This window comes from Cygnus olor, chromosome 19, assembly GCF_009769625.2.
Source record: "Cygnus olor isolate bCygOlo1 chromosome 19, bCygOlo1.pri.v2, whole genome shotgun sequence".
Classification (NCBI taxonomy): domain Eukaryota; kingdom Metazoa; phylum Chordata; class Aves; order Anseriformes; family Anatidae; genus Cygnus; species Cygnus olor.
The window spans coordinates 10,710,945-10,736,919 of NC_049187.1; the positions used below are offsets into that span (position 1 = coordinate 10,710,945).

The 25,975-nt window shown below is 50.7% G+C and overlaps 1 protein-coding gene and 1 long non-coding RNA gene across 4 annotated transcripts in view; one reads left to right on the forward strand and one right to left on the reverse strand.

Annotated features, from left to right (window-relative positions):
* Window positions 1-444: 444 nt before the first annotated feature.
* Window positions 445-13,122, reverse strand: LOC121057346. Its single transcript, XR_005813768.1, has 3 exons — window positions 9,813-13,122; window positions 7,271-7,474; window positions 445-4,579 (listed from the first exon to the last, which is right to left on the reverse strand). It is a non-coding gene; the product is annotated as an uncharacterized LOC121057346 (long non-coding RNA).
* The window catches only part of NEK6 (NIMA related kinase 6), a 72,351-nt gene continuing 51,692 nt past the window's right edge, over window positions 5,317-25,975 (forward strand). The window contains exon 1 of one of the 3 annotated variants that reach the window (XM_040531333.1): window positions 5,317-5,438. The gene's annotated coding sequence lies outside the window, so the exon portion shown is untranslated. Of the gene's footprint in view, window positions 5,439-13,318; window positions 13,500-13,619; window positions 13,755-25,975 lie in introns of those variants that run through there. The other 2 variants (XM_040531332.1, XM_040531334.1) reach the window with 2 other exon arrangements.

Below are 25,975 nucleotides of genomic sequence, written 5' to 3' on the forward strand. Positions count from 1 at the left end.
TGCGGGGAGGAGGAGAAATGGGTAGGCCATAAAGCTGGACGGCAGGACTTGTGTGTTCGCATTCTTCCCTCCGCTGTTACTCACTCTGTTAGCATGCATTTTTTTTACTTGAAGTGGCAGTTTCCCCCTCCTTAAAACAGAGATATTCACTCACAGGAATATTCGCCCTTCAGACGGTTTGTCTCATGTGAATTCACATGTACCTGCCTCTTCCCTCCAGCCCTGTGCCTTCTTTTCTCTGTGATTTCAGATAGACTCCCATAAATTGTGTTCCAGGCCTAAATTAAACAACTGCTTAGAAGTCAGATCCCATCTGTGGCATGCCCTGTGACCTGGCAGTCTTCCTTTCCATCACATAAAGCTGGCAGCGTCCCAGGGTCTCAGGGAAGTTCTGCAGAAGGATTGTCAGGCTCCTGGGATTTAGTTTAGATCAGTATTTCCATCCCTAAAACCTGTTTTCAGGGGGAGAGAAGAAAGGAGTTCAGTGCAGAGTTTTAAATTCGCCGTGCAAAGTCCGTACACTTAAAAGTTAAAATATCGAGCAGACAATCTGTTTTATATCTGCATTTGTTGGATCCCATTAAGGGCTCTGGAAACCAGCACGAGAAGCCCTGTTTTTCCCACACTTGCTGTTCCTTGGCTTTGTGCTCTTCCTCCCAAACGTCCTGCCCGTGCCGCGCAGGAGCTGTCGGTACCTGCTCCTTGGCAGAGGCAGGTAAGCTGCTGCAGTTTGCAGATCTGCTGTGAGGGGGTCTTATTTTAATCTCACGTGAGCATTTTTGCTTAATTTAATTAACTTTGCAGTGCCTGAGCACTGCACAAAATGTACCTAGTGAATGCACGGGAACGAGAATAACAGTAGGAAGTTGTTACAAAAGCAGCAGAAGTTGTGAACGGAGCTCGGAGGGCTGAGGGCTGAGGGCTGAGGGCTGAGGGCTGAGGGCTGCAGGCTCCAGCCCGGAGCAGGCAGGAAGCGAGCGCGCAGCCGGGGTGCCAGCGGTGTCCCCAGGGAGCGCGATGGGGCTGGGAGCCGCTCCAGGGCTTTTCCATGGGAATTCAGCAGGACCTATTTTCTGATGGAGGAGTTGGCAGGACACGCTGCGAGCCAAGGAGTTCACTCCAGAGCATGGTGATTTTTAATAAAGTCACAATTGTTGCTCTGTGCTAAATGACTCATTTTGAAGTCAGCCCCTCATAAAACAATCCGTTCTCAGAGGCTGCTTCCTTCTGTACGTGTTTCACCAGCACAGCATACTTTTATGGTGTAAATGCTAACTTGACTTACGGTGCTGCCCAACAGTTACTGCTTGTTCTCACAGGTTTCTCAGCGGCACAACTCCGGGCCGTGCACAGCGCAGCAGGAGGGGGGCCGCAGGATTTCACATCCAGGCCCCGTTGCCGTGAGCCGCAGTCACGGTGATGGGGCGTGGGGGTGTGGGACCGTGGGACACGGCCCCGTGGGCACAGCCGGGCCCCTCGGTGCTGCTTCCTCAGCGAGGGTGCTCGGCTGCTCACGTTCCGTTCCGCTGGCTTGTCTTAAACTTCCTCACGCTGAAATCTGCGTTGGAGCCCCCTCCAACTCCCTGCCAAACGACGTGAAATTATTTCACTGGCCAGCGAGTTGGCAGGAGAGGAGCTGGAGGGGGGACAGATGGACGCTGTGAATGCAGGAGCCCTGCGTCGTTAGGGAACCAGGCTTACAACGTTCAGAAAACCGAAGAGGTCTCTGATCCATAAACCCCTTTGTTCCCAGGCATTAATCTTCCCAAACCGACCGAGCTGTTGACGTGCAGGATGATTTAGTTTACTTGCTTTTGTTTATTTGCTTTTTGAGGACGTGTGGGCCAAAACCATGTCTGAGAACATGGCATGTCTCTCGTTACTTGCCTGCAGATCACAACCTTGTAAAACAGCTTTTTTCTCAAACACACAGTGTGAGCATTTGTAACCTGAATGCAAACTGCCAAACACACGTTCGCAGAACTCTGGTATTTTTATTTAATATGTATATATTTTCTTTTACAATTTGGGCCTAATGAAAAACATGTGGATCGCGCCGAGTAAAAGGAATAATAGAAGTTTGTGACGGCTGTGTCAGCTCCCGCTGGGTATTACCGACCGTGCGCATTCTCTTGCTGGCTTGTGGCTCCAGATACTGCAAAATAACTCGAGTACGTTCCCCGGCCCAGTCCAAACCTGCACGCTGCGGTTTTCAAAACGCTGTTGTCTTGGCAACCTTCCAGCCCCTTTCTGGGCATTCAGACCTCAGCTGAAACGAGTGGAGCACAACTGGAGTGTTTTCCCAGGCCTCTAGCACAGCACCTGACCGCGATCCTGGTTTTCCTCCTGACGCTTCGGTCTCTTTGCTTGTCTTTGCTCTCATTTCTGACAACGGTGGCACCGCTGTGGTGCCTCCGTTTCCTTCCTGCTTGCAGAGAAGCCGCTATCTGCCCAGCGTCTGAACCAGGGGCACCGACACGCTCTTGCTCTGTGGTTGTTCGCAGCAGAGGCAGCGAGGACAGAGATGCTTGGCGGGCTCCCCGGGGAGCTGAGTCAGCACTGCCAGCTTCCTGAGCGATACCCGCCCGAGCGGGCACGGAGCAGGGCTGCTGCCTCGGAAATGCCACTGAAACCCTACGACTGCAGAAAACTGCTCTAGAAAATGTAAATCCGAATGAATGCCGTTAAAACACACAGAGAAAAATGTGAACGTGAATTTGAACAAAGCCGTCCACCTCCTGCCTTCCCACAAAGGAAACCTGCTGCCTCTGCCCTAGGAGAGTGTTTTACCAAGCTCAAACGGAACTGTTTTTACAACATCCCTTTGTCTCTCTTGGAATGCGACCAACAATTACAAGCTTTTAAAGAGAGCTTCTTGCTTGTTCAGGCCCAAAGGGAGTAGCTGGTATAAATAACAGATGGGCCTGCATTGTCTCCAGCGCTGCCGTGCTGCTGCTCCTCGCGGACACAACCTGGGCAAGGTGTGGCGGTGCCCGCAGTGGCGGGAGCCTGCGATCTGCTCCCCGCGAAGGAACGCGATGATAAAGTGAGCAACAGCTGACAGGGCCAGAGCTGGTATGCGCAGCCCAGCGGACGTGACGCTCCAATTTTAGAAAACTACAACTGGGGAGACTTGCTGGACCTTGCCGCTGTTTTCCATACCGGGAGCCTTGGGAGAGCAACATCTTATCTGCCCGGCCTCGCGCAGCATTAACAGCCCCTCGTCCAGGCAGCTGCTGGTTAACAATTAATACCTTTGGAGCATACACCTAGCTAAGGAAAAACGGTAGGGATTTGCAACATACAGCCGGGCCACATGAACACATTCTTGTTTTTCCAAGGTGAACGGATCCGCCACGTCAGCCCGGAAAGCTACACTTCTCCTTTGCTTTCAGTTTGCCAGTATTGCCTCTTCCACCTCTGGTTGTGTGTGAGCGGCAGTGCTGCAGCCCCGGAGATCCAGTCCTGATGCCCGCCCGCCCCACTCCCACCCACCCCTGCCTTCCTGCTCCGTTCGCCTTGTGCCTTCTAAGCTATTCAAAAACATCTTCTCACCTCTCCTAAATGGTATCTTTAACTGTTCTCTCTTCGCCCCCAGCGTCAAATTCTGCTTTGAATTGTCAGGTCCGACACCAGCGATTTGGCTGAAGCCCAGCTTCCACCCACCTCCTTCTCCATTGCTGTGGTTTGTAAGGGAGGGAGCTGGGGGCTGCTGCGTGTTCCCCAAAGGAAAGTCTTGTAGCTGCCTCGTGGTGAGCAGGATTAGGAACCTGAGTGAGAGTACGCAGGCTTCTGCTCTCTTCTGCTCCTCAGTAACCTTCTGGGTCTCTCTGGGCAGATTAAGGCTTTTGTGCTGTTTTCACCAAGGTCAGTGATCTATTCCTTTGTATTCACTGCACTCCACTCAATTAGTTGAGGGCATTTAAGATGGATTTTTCATATTTGCATCGCAAATTCCAAATGATCCATGAAAAGCAGCTGTTCAGAACTTCTGAATTCATTATCCCCAGTGTTTTGGAGTAAAGAAACTTTGCCAGCCGTTTGACTGGGGCCCTGAGTCGTCAGTATGATGGGAAACTGTCAGTTGTTTTTAGCTTGCATTGAGGAAATAATGTGATGGTACGGCATCTGTTTTCCATTTTCCATTCACTGCAACTCATCTTTATCTGACTTGCTATTTCCTAGTGGCTGCTCCAACACAGCAGCAGCTAAGGGCCTTGTGCAGGGGCACCCCCGAGGACTTGCAGTGTTGGCACGGCCCTACACAGTGGTGTTAGATACAACATTCCTCTTCTCTTCCCTTGAAGAGAACGTGCTTTAGATTTGGGCTGGAATTTGTTACTTTGCGCAGAATCTTTTCCTCCTTCCTGCCTTAAAATGGAAATCTGACCTTTTGGGGCCTCATTTCTTCTTGCCACTGACTTGCTGTGCGACCCTGGGCAAATGATCTCCCGTTGCAGTGTCTCTGCTGTCTGCAAAATGGGAATAACAAAGGGGGGAGTTTGCTGTTAGCTCCCCACGCTGAACGGACGCAGCACCAGAAAACAAGAAGTGATCTTCCTTCTGGCCCCACCGAAACCTGGGTGAGTAAGGAACGTTCACTTAAGGGAAATACTCTGGGTGAAGTAGAAACAGCAGACAGAAATAACAGAGCTTTTTTCCTGCTCCTGGCCATCACCTTTACACAGCATTCCTGGGTAAAACTTTAGTTCTTGTTTGCTGACTCTTTAGAAGGACCTAGGACTTTGACAAAACAATATGCTGATGTGAATAAAGAATTAGAATAAAAGTGCTGTGTTTCACAACAGACCTTGATGCCATGGCATCAATAATATGAATAAGTTTAAAATCGGGAAAGTTTCAGCTCAAGGTTTTCAGGATTGCTTTCCAAGCCAAAAAGGAACTGCAAGAACTGCAGGGAAAATGCAGAGCACGGAGCATGCAGGTTCCTCTCCCTAAACAAGCAACCGTGGGCTCTCCAGTGAGTGCTTTGAGCTTTAATCATTTGGGGCTCACATTTCTTCTGGCTTGGAGGTCCGGTAGTGAGCAAAAGGAAAACTCATAATCTAACCTGAGTGGTATTTGCAGTATTAGCTCCCCTAGGTTTGCTTAATCATGTTGCAATGAGCCATGGCCATGCTGTTTGCACTGCCACTTTGCTTTCTACATCCTTTACCTTGTGTCTTTTTTTTTTTCTCCAGGAGTCAGAACCAAGATTATTTCTTAGTGGCAGCCTCAGTGTTTTCCTGCCCAGTCATTGCACAGTGTTTGTTTCCAAGCTCACTGGTTGTGCCTTTTCCCTGATCTCTAGCTCCTGCTTGTGCAACCCTCCCAAGTGTTACTGCTGTGCATCCACGTGTCCAGCGGACAGTACAGCACACCTCAGCACCTGTGGGGAGCCCGGCCTCCCCTCGATGACCAGCACTCCAGGCACACAGGTTCGTACGGTCAGCTCAGAATACAGCAAGAGACAACTGGCACAGACACCACAAATCACATTCACAGGGCTCACATCATCCTTTCTGCATTTTCCAGCCAGCCAATTTCTCGGTGGTCATTGCATTCGTTCGTACAGAAGCGACGTGGCCGAGAGCCAGAGGCTTGTCTCGCTTTCTCCTCTCTTTCCTTCCTTCCTTTCTTCGGCTCATCGGGTGTGACAACCTGAACACGGTTGTTTATTGCTTTTGTTTCCACATATAATCAGATCTCTTTCCCTGACATTATGCAGCTCAGCACAAGCACTCCAGGTGGGATGAATCCAGTTCAGTGCCCTCCTCCCACCCTAGGCTGCTCCCACTGCTAATGAACTGCAAACAACCATGTTCCTCATGTTCAACCTTCACCCTGCCCGATGCATCCATAATCTAAATATAGGCCATAATTATTCCACTGGCGTCTGTAGGCCCATTGACAGAACTGACAGTGGCAGAGGTCGGGAGACCCTTTGCACCTTTAATATATTCTCTTAACCAGTTCCCTGGCACTGATGGTTACAGTCTCCCTAACATCCAGTAAATACCTGGGGTTTGTCCTTTGACTGTTCCAAACACGTTTGTTCCTCAGTCCTTTCAGTCCCTGCACCACCACACTGCAGGCTGATTATTTTCTTCCCTCTAATTGGGACACTTCATTTGTTTATCTGGTTCTGCAATCAAAATGTGAACTCAAAATGCTCTTTTCAAGCCAACGACCTGCATCTCCCCCAGATGCAAATCCCAGTGCCTGAGAAAATGAGTGCAGGAATCGATCTCCTGGCCAATGTGCTGTTTCCATGTTGGAATACCCTGGAAGCAGAGGCACTGACTTTCCATATTATTATTTTTATGGTTCTGTGGAACAAACAGTTGAATGTGGTGCTGCGAGTGAATAGCGGGGGGAGAAGCTAATCTGTGCTGTAAGTAATTTGATCGCAAATCATTTAGAGAATGTAAATTATAGGGAGAGATGTCACTCCTGGCAGGAGGTCGCCTGTGTCACCTGTCAGGCAGTCCCCAGTGGCGATCACGAAAATTTCTTTGCGGGATTATTAATAAATAAACATAATGCTCTGCATTTCTGCAGCACCTTTCACTGGAGGGACAGAAAGCACTTTAACATTAAGAACTGTGCTGCACCATTATTTTAACTTCCTTTCGTAATATTATTTTAAAGGTTAAATTTGTCATTTGATTCCTGGGATTATAAAATGGTATTAGATTTAAACTTCATGATTTCCACCTCCACCTCTGCTCATTTTGAGGCATAGGAACAATGTCCATTCTGCATCTTGATAAATTAAACAAAGTGACAAGTCATTAGTTCTGAGGCGTGTGTTAAGTGTTTCTAGGGCAGTAGCTCCTCGAAGTGTAAGAGTGGTCAGGAATCCTGTGTGCTACTACAAAGGACAAAGTTTTTGTCTTGCAAAATTTATTATTTAATACAAGACTATGAAAAGCAATAGAAGAGAAAGGAGAAGGTTGGCTGAAACTGAGACTGTTTAGATCTGTAAGCATACATCATGTGGGACATGAAGTTACGATGATAGAGTTGTCATTCAGTGTGCAGTGATTTATTACTGCACTTGTAAAGAACTGGCTGTGCGTCTTGGTATAGGTATCACCATAACTGTTAATAAACTAGAGGAATATAGAGAAAAGGTGAAGAAAAGATGGAAGAAAAGCTGTTACTATTGCACGATCCCTGAGTGTTAGGCTAACCAGTACTGTCTCATTTTTCATTTGCATTCTTTTGTCTCTGTATCCATATTGTTAGCCTGAAATGTAAAACTTACCTGCAGGCTTTTTATGGGCAGGAATCTTCCTTTGTTCTGAATTTTTTTGCACAACACTGAATGCAGTTTGAGTCCTGACTCACAAGTAGGACCCAAATGTCCTGAAATGTTATTATGCTGTCCTGCTCCTGCTGAAGTTCATGGCAAAATGTATCCCACTTTCTCTGGCTGTGAAATTGTATAGCACTGATGCTACGAGCAGACCTTAGAAGTGAAGAAGAGAGCAAATCACAAAAGCATTACCCAGAACAGATTCTTCAGAAAATATCCCCTGTGCAAGGGGCTGAGAATGGGAAGGTGCACGCACGCAGCTTCTGGCAGGGTCACACTCATAACATCTGGCTGTGAAAGCCGGGAGGCTCTGCCAGCTCCTTTCGAATAACAGGCCGTGCTCACGGAGACGGAGCGTAACTGTGCATTCCTGCGAAACTCGCCCAGAACACTTGGAAGGGGTCACAAGGAGGAATGTCAGGGAAATAGGGGAAGGGCCTACGACTGTTAAAGCTGGAGCCATTCAATCTGGCTTCAATTGCTTCAGTTGCTTTTTCTTTTTCCTTCTCCTATTTTTCCCCCTTGCCTTGCCTTGCCTTCCCTTCTTTCTTTTTTTTTTCTTCTTTCCTTTTTCTTCTTTTCCTTTTTCTTTTTCTAGAAATTCACGCATGAAACCGAGAAAGCAAACCTGCAACAAAAAATGAGAACTCCAGCACGGCTGAGTAAGGGAAGGCATTCGAGTACTGCTAACAACCAGAGACACTGTATAAACAGGGACTGACTTAAGACAGTTCATTAAGAAAACGGAGACTTAGCAGTGAAGCTTGTGCCGTCGCTAACGGAGCAGTGCAGCAGCTGGGCTTGTCCGTACTGACGGCCTCACGTGAGGTCTGGGTTCACACCTGAGCCCAAGCCCAAGCCCTCCAGGTGTCCCCAGTGCCTGGGTGCCCGCGTGCTGTGGCCGCAGGCCCACGCAAGCCAAAGGCAGGCTCAGCCCTCGGCTCGGGACGGGACCGGACCTGAGCTCAGACCCCACCAGAGAAGCAAGAGGGAGGCAACGACTTTGAATTAAGGTTCTTGAAGCCCTGGCACAAATGGCAATGTAAACTGTGACACAAACAGCATGGCCTGCAGCTTGGAGCCTAAACAGCAGCAGAACAGCGCTGCTTCTGGTCATTGTTCCTCCACAGCCACACGTGGCGTGGCGAGTTGCCTCTCCCTTCCCAAAGCAAGCCCTAGGTACCTGCTGCCTTAGTGCACAGCTCCTTGGGCAACCTGTTCCAGTGCCTCAGCACCCTCCGAGAAGCGTCTCCATGAGGGTTTCAGCAGCAGCTGCAACCCCCCGGCAGTGACGAGGGCTTCTCAGCGCAGGCGCTGCAGCTGGGGAAGGGGCTGCCCTTTTGAGGGGCTTTTCTTTGAAGTTCAGCTGAAGGAGCCCTTTTGTGCTTGGCACTGTCTGGCCTATCTGATTTCTCCCTCCATGCTGAGACGTTCCTGGGAGAGGCCGGTGGGAGACGCTGGTGGCCGCGTGCTGCCGAGGGCTGAGCTGCTGGGGGGCCAGGAGGAGCACGCAGGCGGAGGGTGCTGAGGGCTTGCAGACCCCACGAGGGAGGATGTGCTGGCTTTGGGGCACAGGGGAAGTTACAGGAACAGAGTTGTAGAAAGGAAAATGTGTGAGTCAATATTCATCCATATATTCATGATCTGTAGGCTTGAGTGCTGTGATGCTCATTATCTAGGCATGACCTTAAAAACTGGAGTTGATTGAGAACACGGCAGCCCATCTGCTTGGCAATGCGGGCTGCTGGGGGCCTCACCCCAGCGCTCTGCTGCTGCGCTGCTTCCCTGCCCTTTGTCTGAATACAAATGCAAGGGCTCGGGCTTCATCTCCAGACCCTTCGCTGGGGCTGAGACAAGGCATCCACCACTCCTCTCGCAAGAGCACGGGGAGCGGAATCTCCACGTGCAGGACCCACAGCTTTCTCCGTGTCCCAGCTCCAGCTTTTACAGTAACTTCCTCCTCCTCCTCCCCAAAATAAGCAGCGAGCACAAACCTGACAACCCCCATCCTCCACCCGCCCTTCCCCAAGGGCAGCAGGAACTGCCACCCACAGCCCTCGCTGGCAGGGCAGAGCCCACGCCGGGACCCTCTCGGTGCTGGTGACGGGCACAGGCACCAGGCAGCCTCTCCCCGCGCTGCTGCTCCTCACGGAGGGTGAGCAAAGCTGTGGATGGAAGCGCACAGTTTCCTGCCCTGCGAGGAGGGGCAGCAGGCCTCTTCTGCTTCTTCTCCGCCACCCCGCCCTGCTTTCCACTGACCAAAGAAATGAATGAGAACTGCTCACTGCCACTTAATCCTTCCAAATACACAATCACCAGCAAGGAGGAAGCGATGTTGAATTTTCTGTAGTATAAAAACTCCTTCTGCTCCTTCCTCCAGACACCTTCCTCAGCCTGCTTTCTAGCATCCCTTCTTCTTTAAAAGAAAACGCGTCTTTCTTCTCAGCAATTAAACTCTATAAAAAAAAAAAGGACATTTTCTCCATCATACTTTCCCATCTCCCCTTTCCTGGATGGCAATCACAGACTCCAGATCTCACGCTGCGCAGGATATTCTGCCACTGGTCACATCTGGTTCCCTGATGAGATCCGCAGGCGGCCGAGCTGGAGCGCTCGCGGGGTCACGTGGCGGCTCTAGGTCGCTTATCTTCCTGAAGACCAGCGCTTTTTAATCTCCTTTGATTCCCTTTCTCTCTTTGTGCAGCACTCTTATCAGTTTGAGACTAAACTGTTGCACAAATGCTCATGAGATCAATCTGCAGATCTTAAGTGCGGTAAAAAAGAGGTGTTTCTCTGAGCAATCTGTTGGAGAGATTTTGTACTGACTTTTAGACTAGTTACACGCTGGTATGCATTCCTTTAGCATTAATGCTTCCTTTGGGACTCGAACCTTACAGAAATATGAGAACCGAGCATGCAGGCTGCAGACACACCGTGAAAGTCAGCCTGCATGCAGTGTGTGTGCGGAGAAGGCATGCTGCCGCCGTGCACGGGGAAAGAAAAATTCACAGCCCATCTTCTCTAGCTACTGCTGGAAAATTGAAGCTCTTTAAACTCTGCAAGTTTCATTTGAGGAAGAAGGGTGGTTTTTTTTCTTCTGAAAATAACTGTTAGCAGAAGTCTCCACAGTGGATGCTATTAAGAATGGAAAATAACAAATAAGTCAATAGGCATATATTAAGTCACTAGGGCCAGGAATTTATCAATAACGGATTGAGGATGAAGGACACAGTGACAGTTGCATTTAGCACTCAGAATAAGGTAAATCAATCCCATTGACTATATGTTGATTTAAAATCCTTAAAGAATTGGGTTGAGATCATTCTAGTTTTCCAGATACAGACTCACTACCGGGAACCTTCATCCCCGCAAGAAATAAAGAAAGGTACCTGTTTAATTTTCCCAGCTCCCACCGCTGTGGTGGCCTACTTGTGGCACTCGGCTGTGTTTGAATGACGGCAGTAAAGTGGCCTCAAGGCCACGGGTCGGGACAGTGCCGAAACACTTGGGCTGTGGGGAACAAGCAGGCTGTCACCGTGTGAGCTTTGGCCGTACAGCTTTAGAGGCAGAAATGCCTGGCTGCACTGGAACAGAAGAGCACTTCCTTGTATGTTAGGTTAAAAATGAAGTTATTTAAAGTACCCTTATTTATGTAGCTCTCCGTTCCTTACAGACTGAGCTTCAGGCTTACGCTGCCTGCTGGGAGTTCCTTCTGACAGCTGTGTCAGTGGGACTTTAAATATTTGTAGATTAAAATGTACATCAACACACTCTCGAACTACATAAAACAGTGAAATTGGTTAAATGGAAATGGGGAGCTGAGCTCAGCGTGTGGCACAACCTGCCGTTAGATGGGTGCGTGTCGAGGCACCTCGTGCCCTTGTAGGCCCGGCCCTGCACGAGGGCCGACCTCCCTCCTCCGCGAGCCACCGGCCAGCGGCTGCTCCTAGCGCGGCCGAAACGGGGAAGGAAAAACGCAAACATCTTCTGGAAGTTCTCGCTTTGGGGGTTGTTTGAAGGAGAACTGCAGCAGAATCCGAGCATACTGTATGAAAGAAAGCCTATTTCTGTCAAGACTTAATTGAGGAAATTTAATTTTCTTTCTTAACTGAATTGCTGTTGATAATCCAAAGTAATTCTGTCTGGTGTGTCTAATTTAGCAGTGAAAAACCTGGATCTTGAAGCTGTGCACAAGAATGTAGCAGATTTTTGAAAACAGCTTTTCTGAATAGCAAGACAGTAACTCATGGCAGCCTAACCAAAGATCCTTTTCTTTCTTTTTGTTTTGTTTTGATGTAAAACACAAAAGTTCTTGTACCTCGATCCACTGGCAGTCTCTTTTCAAGAGAAAGAAATGCATTTTTGCAAGTGGCACATCAACAGACCTTGAGAAAATTGAGTTTGGAGAAAAAAAGAGAATTGAATTCATTTTGTTTCTCTAAGCACTTTCCCATGTTTTAGATTTTGTACTGATAGATTGATGATATGATTTGCTTTAAAACCAGGTGGCCTCTCAGTTTCCATCTGTTGTGTCTATTGCTCTGTCTCTAGTGAGAAGCATTGCATAGCTGTGCAGGCATCTGTACCCTTGAGAGAAAAATCTATGCTATCAGAACTGCTCAGGGAGATAGAATCTACTTCTGCAGTATCTTAAATGTGAGACGTATCAGAAACTTGAGGCCCTGCAAGGATCATGTTTATATTCACCCAGACTGGATGCACTGAATTTATATTAGCTTTGTGTAAACAACTTCACAACAAAAACAAAACTTAGTGACGTTTTCAAAAGAATCGGCTCAGATCTTACAAAATAACCTGAATATCCCACAAACATTTGCTGCAGCTCTTTTGTCTCTCTGGATGCCAGAGGTGGCACGGCTTTAGCGAGAATGTTTTCTTAAAAGTGGTTCTGATGAATAAACAGTGCCACCTGCGCAAGGACCTGCCGGGACTTCTCGGGTTCTGCAGAACTGGGACTTTGGAGCTCAAACTACGTGAGGAAATCTGCCAGCAAAAATGACTTATTTGGACCAAAATGTTGCAGGTAACTGGTTCCCCCAGCCCTGGCGCAGGTGAGGCAGAGAGGGGATGCAGCAGCCCCGCAGGCTGCCAGCATTTCTCTGGGAGGTGCTGGCCATGCCTGTAAGTGCAGGATACAGAGCGAAGCCCTTCCCTTCAGGATGCCTGAAGGAACTTGGGAACACAAAAAGGCCCAGGACAAATGGGACGAGATCAGTCCCATCCCAAAGACGGGGGTCCCCTGCGTGCCGCCAGCACCGGGCTGGCTGCGACTCCCTCGTGTGCCCGCATTTCACAGCCCCGGGGGGGCCGCAGCCATCACCGGCTCCACGCCAGCTGCTCGCAGCGACTGAACGGCCTTGGTCAGTGGTCATTTAAAAAAAGTGTATTGTTTTTGGGTGGCAGAGCTCCAAGTAGGGACCAACTACTGTGGTGGCGGCAGTCGCTTCTGCTCGCACAGCCTGCTCGGTTGGCCCACCCGGCCCCACGCCACGGCGCTTTGCGCTGTGCTGGTGCCAGCTCGCGGTGTCGCGGCCGTGCCCGCCGACGTGTCCTGGTGTGGCAAGGCCGGGGAGGACACAAACCGACAGAACACCAAACCACGAGCGACCGCACGGTGCTGGCAGCTGGGCTGCCGCCGCGCGCCTTTCGCCCCGTTGCGTTGGTTCAGCCGGACCCAAGGGTTTCGCTTTTCTTTATGGTTTAGCCCGCGTTCAGGTTCTGCCCCCCTTGTAAAAGAGCTTCAAGTTCTCGGCCCTAACTCGGGCACACCGGGAGCGACCTGCGGCGGGCGGCGGAGGCGCGGCCCGGCCCAGCAGGGCCCAGCGCAGGCCGCGGCGGAGCCTCGGCGGCCCCGGGGCGGCCCCGGGGCGCGGCGGGGCGGGAGCGCGGCGCGGGGCCGCCGTCATGTTCCGGGGGAGGAAGGCGGCGGGAGGGCGGTGGGAGGGCTCCGCTCATGCTCCTTCCACAGGGGCAGCGGCGCTCCGGCGGTGACTCATCGCGGGACGTGGAAAAAGCACCGAGAGGGCGAGCGAGCGGCCGGGCGGCAGCGCGGAGCCCCCCGCCGGGCCGGACGGAGCCCGCGGCCGAGCGCAGGCGGCAGCGCCCGAGCCCGAGCCCGAGCCCCAGGCCGGGCGGCGGCGGCGGAGCCCGGCGGCAGGTGGGGAGCGGGGCCGCCCGCGCGCTCCCGGCCCCCGGCCTGCGTGGCAGCCGCCGGGCGCGCTCCCGAGCGGCGCGGGGTGTGTGTGTGGGGGGGGGCGGTGAGGAGGGGGGGGAACGCGGGGGCGCGCGGCGGGAGCGCGCGGCCGAAGTTGCCTGCGGGACGCGGCGCCGCTCGCTCGCTTCGCGCGGGGGCTGCGGGGCCGCCGCCGCCTGCCCGCCCCGGGGCCGGGCCCCGACGCTCCTCCGGCCGCAGGTGAGCACCGGGGGTGGGGGGGGGGGTCCGGGGGCGGAGGGCCCCGCCGCACCGAGCGGGACCCCCGGGAGGCCCCCGAGGCGGGGGAGGAGCGCGCGGGGCCCGGGCGGCACGTGCACGGCCGGGACGGCCCGGGCGGCAGCGCACGGTCGGGGCCGAGCCGGGGCCGGGGGGGAACGGGGGGCTCGGCCCAGCCCGTCCCGTCCCGTCCCGTCCGTGCCCGGCCCGGCCCGGCCCGCCCGCCCTTAACGCTGCCCCCTCGGGGCCGGGCAGGCGCGGCCCCGGGTCCCGGCGCGGCCCCGCTGCGCGCCCCGCGGCCCGCCCGGTGCCGGGGCTCGGGGCCGGGCACCTGCCCCCGGGGAGCCCCCGCTGCTCGCGGGGCGCCGCCGCCCCCGGCACGGTGCTCGGCCCCGGGGCGGTTTGCACTCGTTGGGAGGAGCGGCGGGGCTCGGGGCTCCGGGTGCCCGCCCGTCCCGGTGTCCGCCCGCCCGTCCCGGCGTCCGTCCGCCTGCCCGCACACGCCGGGCGGCCCTGCCATCGGCGGCTGCCCGTGGCATTATTGCAGGCTCAGTAATTCGATAGGAAATATCGTAAAAATTACCAGTCCGGCGATGCAAGTCCCTGGCACGTTATGGCTGTCCTGCTGGCGTTCCTGCGTCTCCTTTCAAAGTTCGTTGCTGTGAATCATGGCCAGCAACCATTTGACTTGTGCAGCCTTTCTGCCGTTTTTGCGTTCTCCGACATCTCTTGACGCTCACACGAACTCTTTCCATTGTCATTTTTTTCCTGCCGACGTTCTTCGTGACAGTCATGCTTTCAGCAGCAGTGGGGGGGGGGGCGGGGAGGGAAGGGAACTTGTTTCAGATAGCAGAGTTGCTGCCCCCGTTTCCTATGGCTTTATGCCTCAGAGATTTAAAAAAAAAAAAAAAAGTGGGGGGGAGGCTTTTATTATGGTGGAAAAGGAGCATCTTCCGTGGGAACTGCGGTTTCTGGACGGGGCGCGAGTGACGGCTGTCACCCTGGCGGAACTTGTCAGGACAGAACCAGCCCAGTGCGCTCCCAGCACCCCTGGCACAGAACGCGCCTCTGCTCGTGTTGTTTTCCCTGCTCCTCTGGAACCTTTTTCTTGACAAACACGTGCTTTGTCAGGGAGGACAGGCACGTAACTTGGAGATGAGTTTTAATGCACCTTTGCAGTGCATAGCCTGGACTCCAAGCCCACGCAGCAAACTGACTTTTTTAGTACTCGCCTCCTGTGATCCTACCCAAAAGGTTTTACGCCAGTATGCAATATACTCAAACGTGTATTGAAAACATTGAGCCTACACTGTCTGTTCTCATTTCTCATAGTAATCGAGGTTGTGCTAGAGGAAATAGTGGGAGATTCTGAGATTTATCTCGCACCACGCTTCTTGGCTTTGTTCAGACCTATCTGTCGGTCTGAAGGCCTCTTCCAGTCAGTGGCTTTAAAGAGGTGTTTTTTTTTTCGTGTAGTTCTTTTTTCATCTGTTAACAATTATTTACTCAGAGTAAAATGACTATTTTTTAATTTTTTATTTTTGTATAGGGATAGGAGCCAAAATACTTTTTTTTTCTACTCAACGTGTGCTTTCTTAGCTGTAAAATGGAGGCAAGTTTTTCTACACACCTTGAGAACACTTTATAGCTGTGCAGAGGATGAATTAGTGAATGTACTTCACACCTTTTCCTACTTCATATGTGCCAAATATATTTAACTTAAGGCTGTGAAAAGTAGATAGACAACAAACAACATGGCAGCACAGAACTGGAGCAGCCAGCGAGTGGGGCAGGCAGTAAGAATCCGACTTACTTGTTCTGAATTTAAAGCACGAGAGTTGTCACGTGTTGCTGGAAGGGCAAAGGCAGTCCTAGAGGAAGATGCCAAAAAACAAATTATGAAAGCGGGCATCAGTATAACCCCAGGGGCCTGACTCTTGCCATGTCCTATGTGAAAGCCTCGTTGGGATAGAGGACTTTTAGAACACAAATTTAGTATCTGACTTGTGGTTTTTAGCCTTTGTCACCCTGAATTACTTCTCTTGGAAGCTCTTGTGATAGAAGAGGTTGTTCATGGCAAAGAACCCATGAAAGTTGTCTTTACCTCCAGCTAATGGGGAAAAAAACCAAAACCTGGAACTTCATTGTAGACGCTGGGTTATTTTACTAACTGCTTCAGTATATTAAAATTCAACGTGTCCAGATGGAAAGGGGCCGTGGTGCTTGGGCACAGAATTGTGGTTAAAGAAGTTGTGAATAGACGTTTTGCTAGGAAATGGCGTGGTGCATCTTCATGTCCAGCCTAAATGCAGGACGCACCAGCAACGTTCTTGCAGCCCTGGAAGCAGACACGGAGTATTCTTGTGGTCGCAGAGCTCCCGGCTGCCCTCACACCACCGCTCGTCGCTGAGGGCCCGAGTGCGGGGCTTTGGGCAGGAGGTAGAGGCCCACGGGGTGGCACAGGGGGAGCCTCGGCGCACCTGAGTGACACGCAGTTGAACACTCCTTGAAATGGCCTTTACCAGTGTAAAACCGTGTGGAAGTTAAAGGCTGGCTGAAACAGACAGAAGTAAAACGTTGGCATGTTAAAGATGGAGGCCTTGAAAGTAATTTCTTCTGGTGTTAGCTCCTGTTAACGCTGGTGTGATTGTTGTCCTCGCCTGTTCCTTTGCAAAGCTTACAGCACGAGTGCATGAAAGCACTTGGCAGGCTCCGTGTGTGTTCAGCCAGTCGGTCTCCACGTGCCCTCGGGGATCAGTGCAGTTTGTCTGAAAGCTGGGGGTAGCAGCCTCAGGACGAGTCGATGCGGCTCGAAGTCGGGCGGAGCGGCCGGGGCTGGGGAACGGGGCTCCGCTGCCGGGCTGCCCCTGCCCTGCGCCAGGCCTGGCCCACGGGTGGGCTGGGGTAAAGCTAAGGAAGCAAAAGAGAAAACTCAGCTGTGTTGAACCCCTTAACGTGGCTGCTGGAAGAGCGATTTCTGCTCTCCCTAGCTGAGTCCTCGCTCCTCCCAGAGGGGCACGGGCCCACGCAGCGGTCAGACCGCTCCGCAGAGGGCGGCCAGCACGTGCACTGCAGGAAGCAGCCGAGATCCTTCTGCCTGGGTTCCCCAGGGCTCGCGAGGCCGCGCTGCCACGTGCCCCGTCCCAGCGCTGGGAAGCACGGCTTGCTGCCTTGTGTCAGCTCAGGCTTTGCAGGGCACGTTCAGTGATGCTGCAACAGGTATTAATTACGCAGTGCTTTGGTATGAGAGCGAATTCACAACGGTGAGGTAGGTACGAGTCCAGTGAGACATTCCGCACAACAAAAGTAGTGCAGAGTGCTGGAGCCCCTCACGGGGCACCGCGGTATCCTGGGGCTGCGCGGAGATGTCTGGTGTCTGTCGGATCCTGGCCCTGCAGCACTGAGCCGAGGAGAGGCCTCTGCTACCGACCGCGTGGGTTTGGCAGGGCACAGTGCAGCGGCTCCCCGGGGAGGCTGTGGGATCCCCACCGGTGTTCAGGTTGGGCTACGCAGCGCTGCAGAGGGTGCTGAGAGGAGGGGGGGTGGAGGGGAAAAACAGAAGCCAAAAAATTTGCATTCAAATTCTAGATTTTAAGAAAGTGCTTTTTTAAAAGCACAGTGTGCTGTTGGTTCTGTTTGTTTGTTTGTTTGTTTGCTTTTCCCAGCAGGTTGCCATTGCTGCAGTGTGTCTGAATTAGAGAGAACATACAGCCCTTGTTTAAAAACGTCTTACAGGTTTATTGGGGAGGGTGCCATTTGGTTTTAAAGCCGGATTGGAGCTGCTGTCGCTGCTTGGCTGAAAGGTGGGACAGGGAGAACCAAGGTCCTCACAAGCATGGGACTAAGTGGGCACTTCTAGAACTTGGGAGCTAAGTTTTATTTAAAAGCAGAAAGCCGTGGGGAGTTGCTTTTAATAGTGGTTCAAACGCAGCAGTCCGTAAAGCTGTCAAATCTTTTTATGGCTAGATAGGTCTCTTTCTATCTTGGCTTATTTTTTGTATGCATATTGGCTTGGATCAAGATTACTTCAAGTTCTAACCTGTGCTAAGTATTTAAACATCTGGACATGCTGTACACTGACGTACATGCACAAGAAGTCTCTTGAATTGTGTTAATGTTTTTAAACATATTTTTTTTATTTTCAGAATATTTTAAATATTTCATAAATTTATAAAAATAAAATAAATTACAACTGTGTTTAGCTTCAGTGTTTAATCAGATGGTTTGATTTCTCACATGGCAAATATCAAACACTTTTACAGTGTCAGTACAATTAAAGAAATTAAATTTCTGAAGTGTTTACTTCAGCTCGGTGCTACTTTAAGTGTCTGCTATCATAGATTCCAGGCAGTGAACAGCTGTCTGTCGCAGATGGAGAGGAAAAAAAACTTCCCCTTAGCTTCTTCTAAAAAGGTTTCCATACAAAACCAGTAGTAACGTAATACTACCTTTTAGTCAAATTTGAGTTTCCTGTTACGCATTTAAGTGAACTGACAGCAGACAGTATCTATTTGAAAGCAAATGGGGTAAGTGAATGACTCTAGGAATTTCATACTCCAAAGCGTTCTTGAAACCTCACAAATGCTTGCTTAGAAGTCAGAATGCATTATTTATTTGGTCTCTTTTTCTTTTTAACGTCCTGGAATTCTAAATCTACTTAAATACTGCTTTTAAATCTTCCTTCCCCTCCTCAGGTTAAGGCAGCATGCTCCTCATGCGCAATAAAACTCCTGCTCCTGCAGTGACGTTGAGATAACTGCATTTTTTTTTTCCTTCCAGTGACTTGTAGGTGGTTTATGAATTACTTCTTTAGAGTCTACTGCATTTTATTAAAATAAAGTGGTATTGGCTGTCCTGTTCTTGTACTGTTTTGCAAAACAAAATCAGGTAGTTTGGAAACTCTGAAGGACACATGTAGCAAATCCATATTTTTCTTACAGTCCAAGTGCAGAGAAGTCCCAAAAAGCACAGGTATAAAAAGCCTAATGATTTTTGTAAAATAGAGCATTTTCAGCTAAAATCTTGAGATGATAGAAGTGATACCTGACGTCGTTTTGAAAATGGAGGTCACGCACAGAAGTGCACGAACTTGGTTCTGGGATCAGAAGTTAGGTGGTTGGAGGTACTGTTTTATTCCCTATGAGCAAGAACACCGTGACAATATAAAACACACTAAAATTGTTAGGGCATGCCTAATCACAAAATGCAAAAGATGGTAAGGTTGTGGTTTGTTTTTATTTTATTTTTTAACTGAAAAAGTGGCGGCAGCTGTCATACAGCTTTTCCCCGTATGATTGTTTCCTCACCATCAGTTGTTTTTTTTCCTGGACTGTTAACATATATATTACAGCCCAGAGGCAGTTCTTCCATTTTTTGGTGTTTCTGCTTTGAGTAACTTAAGTCTTCAGCTGTGGGCTCCAGGCACGATGCGTGCTTCACGTGGTGACTCAAAGCACGCACCAGGCCCTTCCCAGTCTCTGGGCAGAGCCTTGGGCAGCAGCACGGCAGGGCGGTGCGTTTGTCCTTCCTTTAGGTTTTGGTTTTGTTCGTAATTCCAAGCAGTTCTCGCTCTGGTGCTGCCCTGCTTCAGGGGCAGGGGTCCGTGCACCTTTCTGTTCGCTGCGCCTCGGGACGTGGCTGCCGCTGCGCGCCGGCTCACCTCGGCGTCGCGTGAGACACGAGTTGTTTGCAGACGCGGTGGACGGGCCGTTTGCGCAGCGCCAGTCACGGGGCGGGTGGAAACGTGGCTTCTCCAGGCACGGGGGGCTGCCTGTGCTGGGAGCCCTCTGGGGAGCCTTTGGGAGCCAGCTCCTGACCTGTGGAGTGCCGCGGGCGAAGCCAGTGGGGCGAGCTGGGTGCGCTGCCATCCAACCTAAGCAGGGAGCCACAGCGGCTGCCCTGGGGGTGACGCTGAGGAGCGGGGTGGGGGATCCCCGCTGATGGGAGGATGGTGGAGCAGGAGAGGGGACAACGAAGCTCCGCGCTGCACAGCTATTTGCAAAATGAGCGGCTGTCAACAGCCCGAGATAGGCGCTGCAGCCTGGCCGGGAGACAGCTGAGGGACCTTGCCGAGGGGGTCCCGGTCTCGCGTTTCAGCTCAGCATCCCACCTCTCCCGAGCCGTCCGTCGGCGTGCGCCCTGCCGTGGGGCTCCCCGGGGCCGGGGGCGTCCCGTGGCTCTGCCCCCTGTCCCATGGGACTGGTGGCACCTCACCTAGGGCCCTGATTCTGCAGGGGTCAAAAACCGAGCCGATAAGGGCCGTGACCTCGCGCCCAGCCCAGCCTGCTGACGGAGCAGGTGTTGCTCCACGCCCTGGGAGGATTTGCAAGTCTTTCATTTTGCAGAGCTCAGTGACAGGCGCCGCTCTCCAGTTGCTTTCGTCGTCCGGTCTGCACGCCTCGAGAAGCCCGCTTGCTGCGAGGCGGGAAATACCCGGCGGCCTGCTGAAAACTCCCGGTGTGCCTGAGACGGAACCTTAAATCCACGCTGACAGCGGGAGCGGGTGCTGGATGGCGAGGACGGCTCGTGCGAGAGTCGGTGCCGAGGGGCATGCTGGTGGCGGGGAGCTCGCCCCGCTCGCGGCGCAGGGAAATGCACGTTCCCGTTCTTCCTCTTTGCTGAGAGCCGGCGGGCCTCCTTGCCCTCCTTCGCTTTGGGGAGTTTTTTCTTAACCTTGTGAATTGTAAACTGTGCAGTTGGAGATGGAAATTGCTGTAGTTGGTGCAGCAGCAACTGGGGAATGTTGGTCGACAGGGTGGATTACTTCACAGTAAATTCAATGTGATTCTTTTGAGGAATTTCAGTTTAAGTCTCTGTCCTGTCCTTACCCTCATGGACACATTTCTCTGCCATTTTTGCTCTGAAAAGGAGTTTTTTCTCCTTGTTGGAGGGTTTTGCGTTTCTTCATAGAAGCACTGAGAACTGCCAAGACTCTCTTGGAGAGTTTGTGGTGGGTTCTGGTCCTTGGGGCATACGGATGTCATTACGGTGAGGAGATGGGGAGAAAAACCTGAGAGGTCTTTTAAGGTTCCTTTTCTCCCAAGTGTAGGGACTTAGATTGAAATAGGTATTAACAAACATGGACACAAGAAATCCCTCTTCTGTTCGTGGAAGTTCTGCTTTCATTCCCCTGTGCTGTCAGTATTCCATTAGACCTTCTATCAAACAGCTGTGTAAAGCTTAAATCTTAAAAATGCTAAGCTAGAGCAACCGCAACAAAAAGCCTTGACAAGGTCCTTCAAAATACATGACTATATTTCAAAGAAGCAAGTAAGTCAGAGCTGTGTGTGTCTGTACGTTACCCTTTAATCAGCAGGGAAATCTAAGTGGTGACTTTCAGCTGTCACTATATTAAGAACCAGTGCTGCCTTTCGTGGCAGTCTGTATATACTGGAGTCGGTACTATGTAGTAAATATTCTTGCTGTGTTTTCATAATCATTCTACTTAGAGTAAGTGCTTCTTGGGTGGGTATTACAAATCTGTTAATCTTTATGGTATTTATAGGGTAATTTTTAACTCTCCTGAGCTCCTTACTTCCTTACAGGTCAATTACTCGATTTATAACGTTATGTCAGTCGTAAGAACTTTACCATCCAAGGGTAAACAGTGGTGGGTACAGTTCTTTACCTGTGTTTGCTCTTGGTTCTTTGTGTATTACGGAATGCCATAATTTACAGTGTGACCTATTGGGATTTCTTTGAGTCTCCCTGGTTTGTACTTTAAAGTGACTGTGATGACTTATTGCAGCTTTTGTGCTTCATCACTAATGGAGGGAGAGGGGAAAACTTGCCACAGCCCTCTCTGAAGAAAAGGCTGTTAATCACGTTGCAGCTACTTAAGTCACAATTGCTGCAGATAATGTTTAGGTATTTTTGGTTGGCTATTGATGTAACTGGTGACTGTAAGTCAAACATCGCCGTGTTGGTGAATACGCAGCTCTCGGGGAGGCGTTGGTGAGAGGGAGGGCTGGCTCGAGGCTGTTGGCACTGTAGCTGTCAGTTTTAAAGTGAAGATGTGTTCGAGTCGAGGGGTTTGAGTAGGTCTGTTTTTTGAAAAGGCGATCTACCTGCGCTCGAGTTTGTCTTCTTGAGGTTGCCTTTCCCCTCGCCACCAGCATTAGCACGGCGGTGTGACCTGACGCTGGTGTCCCCGCTCCTTTTGCCTGCTGCCAGCAAGCTGCGGCAGAGGGAGTCCAGGCAGTCACAGTGATCACTGGTGACTGGGAAACCCTGGTTCTGGGGACAGCCCCGACTGCTGCTCATCAGCAATCGAAGCTCTCAAAGAAGCAGAAAGGTGGGAAATCTTCTGGAAGGTCTAGGGTAGGTGCAGCCAGAGAGCCTGAACAGTCTTGTGCTGAGCACTCTTCCTCTTGCTGCCTGGGAATGCTGAAGCGTAATCTGCGGGGCTTTCATTTGTGCTGTTCTGTTTGGTATTTGCAAGATGCAGCTTCTGCTGCAGAAGCAGGTTTCAGCGTCTGTGGTGACTCTGTGAGGATCTAATAAATCCCCTAAGGAGCCTGATTTCTAGTTGCACTTTTCTTTCTTCCCAGATGTAAGCCATGATTCATTCTCATGGACAAGCAGACCTTGTAGCGTTTTTGGTAGAACACACAGTGAATATATTGTTTTCAAAGATTCAGCCGAGATTTTTGTTGTTGTTGTTGTTGGTTATGCTTTGTGTGCACATCACACTGTGGTGTTCCCTTCTAGCCTTTTTTTTCCTCCTCCATAAGCCCCCTCAATATTTCATTTGCTTGTGGATTAACGAAATGTCAAAAGGGTAATGAAGGAAACAAAGACTTTATTCCAGAGTAGGAAGGTCGGGTGTTTACTGCCTCTGCTTCGCTCATTCCATCAGTAACAGGGCAGCGAGACACTTGCCCAGCACTGCACTCACTGCAGGCTTCTCCCCAGCGCCGTGAGGTCTGTGGGGTCCCATCCTGCTGCCTGCCAGCACCGTTTGGGCGTTCCTGGGACTGGCAGGAGCTGGCGGCGTCTTTACTCTGCCTGGCGTGTGAGACGGTGCTCAGCTCGAAAAGCGTACATGAAAGGCAAGCCTGGGTCGGCCGGTGGGGTGTGTGTGCTTAAGGTACCTATTTGCATGTAGGGCTCTAAAGGAAGTTTGAAATGAACCATGCATCACCGGCGTTATCAGACTTTGGCAAAGTTGCCCAATATCTTTCATCTTGTTCATCTGAAACGGGGGACAGCTGAATGGCAGCTTGCTCATTTTATTGGTGACATAGATGGCACTAATGAGTTTGATAATAGCAGCTGGATGATGTGGGGAATGTATTTTCCCTTCGGAGACTGTCTCCAATTTGTTACACCAGACCATATTTAAGTTTTTATCTACACTTCAGTCATCAGGCAACAGTAACAGCCAGGGTTGCTTTTGTTCGTGCATCCAGGATGTGGCATTAATTCTGCTCCGCACGCAGCTGCTGCCAGTAGCTTTTGCTTTGCGCTGTTACTGTAGGGTGAGGTACTGGGGCTCTCAGGCTCGCGGCTGGATGCTTTGCTGAGAACGTGTGGCAGTTGTGTCCCTGACAGACCAGCTCTCCTTTTACTAGCAGGCTTTGGGTTTAGACTGGAGGGGGTCACGAGGCGCCGTAGCAGAGCAGCCCTCCTCGTCACCTCCTGTGTGTTAAAGCTTGGGTTTGACCTCCAAAGCGTGGTGTGGTCCTGCCTCTGCCTCCTCTCCGCCGTGCTCGCAGTTCTGGGACTTTGGGTTTATCTCTCTTGAGCCTTGGTTTGATCCAAAGTAGTCCGGTCCTTTGACCTGTGGCTGTGACTTCTCGAAGCCCACTGGCAATGTATACAGTCCCCTCCCAGGATTCTTCCTCTTCCTGAAATACCAGGTACACCTTTCCTCTTAAATGACTTCTGTGCTGGCCACAAATGCATTTTTTAACCTCAATTCAACTCCATTGATTTATGAAGCTCTCCTGCAAGCCCCGCATTGCAGGGCTGAGAAATCAGTTGTTTGTGAGGCTGTTCCGAACGGGTATTTGAGAAGTTGAGCAAGATGGGTTAATCAAGTTAATTAGAAAATCCATTAGGATTTAGGAGCAGTAAGAAGACTAGCTTTTCTTTGCTGCCGTGTTTAAGTCTAGTAGGGATTTAGAGCTCAGGTTGCACGCTGAAATTTTGACTCCTATGAAATCTGAGATAACTAGGTGAGATATTTTCGCCCCCACCTTGCCTCCATCGGGGGCTGGTGCAGGGTTCTGGCGGTCACTGACCACCTCTGGCGCCTGTGGCAGTGGTGTTAGAAAATGCAGTTCCCTAAGTCTTGGAGCCCTCGGGGCGTCCTGTTGGAAATACAGAGATCGGTGCCTGACGGGTGGTCTCACCTGAGGGATGTTTGGGGACCTGGCGCACGGTGTGATTCGAGCCAGGCAGGATGTCTGGCATTGCACAGTTCTCTCCTGTAGCCCAGTAAGGGCACAAGGGTGTCGTTTCTCCCCTGCGCAGTAAGATGTTTCTGGATGTATTGTTCAGGCTCCTCTGTCACGTGCTGAGCCCAGTTCGTTTCCAAGTGTCTACTGGTCATTAGCCAATGAAAAGCCGATGACTGCTATAAAAATTTCTTCCACATGCAAACCGAAAGGCACTAATTCGGTATTTATTCATATTCTGTCAGACCAGCAGAGTTGATGGATCCCTAGCTCCTGATCTGGGTCTGTCCCACCAGCATGAGGCAAGGTTTTTCTGCGGGGCTGCAAGGCTGCTCCTCGGGATAGTTCCTGCTGTGGTTCATGCTTTTTTCCAGAGAATTGGGTACATTGTTACTCATTTATTTATTTATTTATTTTACTAGCTCTCTAAGCTGGTTCATTTCACATCAGCTCAACTTGTTCCTTTGCTGTCAGTGTCTTTAGTTTTGATTTTCCTGCTTTTGCATTTGCTTTGCTGTGTCGTTTGCTACTTCACTGCTCAGGGTTGGCTTCACCTGGACTTTGTTGCACTTAAAAAATTATTTCTGTTGATGAGAAATAGTGTTTTATACACAGGTATTAACAAGCTCTCAACATCATTTGAATTGATATTGATAAAACATAGTAGTTTATTTTGAACTATTGTGAATGCTTGTTCCATTGTGAAACAGATCTTGGTGTTTCTGCAAGTGCCTGATGGTAAAGAGTTGTCCCTGCTGCTGAGCGGGCCCATGGCAGATATTTTGAGGTGTGTTCAGCGTAATTACTCTTAAAAACTGGTAATTCAAGATGGTTGGAAAATTACATTTTGCTTTGTTCATAGATTGCTGAAAACTAAATTGCACTCTGTGCCTCAGCTGGGTATTTTTGTTTCTTTCTTTTAGTAGTGTTAGGACTTCTCCCCTAAATTCTTCTCTTCGCGGCCGTGGCTGACAGAGGTGTCTTGGGGCAGGTAGAACAGGCACGCGTGTTGAAAACATAATGTAAAGGCATTTGCAAATGTCTGAGAACTTTTGATTCACGCTCTCTGACATGAGTGCTTTTTTCACTATTTTTATATTAAAGATCACATCATACATGCATAGCAGCCGTGAGCTCGAGCTTAGTTTTGGGTGCAGAAGCGCCGGGGGCCGGTTCCCCTGCCCGCCTGGTGAGCAGCCATGGGACTGGTGGTGGCCGCGGGGCTGTGGGATGCGGCCGAGGCTTTTCTGTAGGTGGGGAGCACTTGGTTGGTAAGCAGCGCCCAACGTGTCCAGCTCCCTCGGGTAGGTGACTGACTGTGCTAACAGCGGGGCGGGAAGCAGAGGTCGACGTGGGGTCTTGGCAGGCTGGGAGAGAAGCATGGGGCAGGCAGGACAAGAGGCTCGTGTTTACATGAGCGAGCCTACGGGTTTTAATAATCTGCTGATTCTTCTGGGTTTATGCCTCAACAGTGCGGCTTATTAGAATAATGAAACACACAGGGCAGAATATAGTGCTGAATGTTTTTTGTCTTGCACAGCGCTTGCGCATTTAGCCAGAGCTTTCTCAAAAGGTTGATTCCCAGCTTCTTGTCAGAACATTCTGTGCAGGCCTCTGTAGGAGAAAAGATTGGACCCAATTTAAATAGACAGTCTTGTGAATCCTGAAAGAATTTGGGCATTTAGCCCAGGAAAGGGAGAGTTCTCTGCAAGAACGCCATTAACCCTGTCTGTCATCAAAATAAGTAATAAAAGTAACTATGCAGACTTTATAAAGAACAGAACTTTCTTGTTTTCCCCCGCA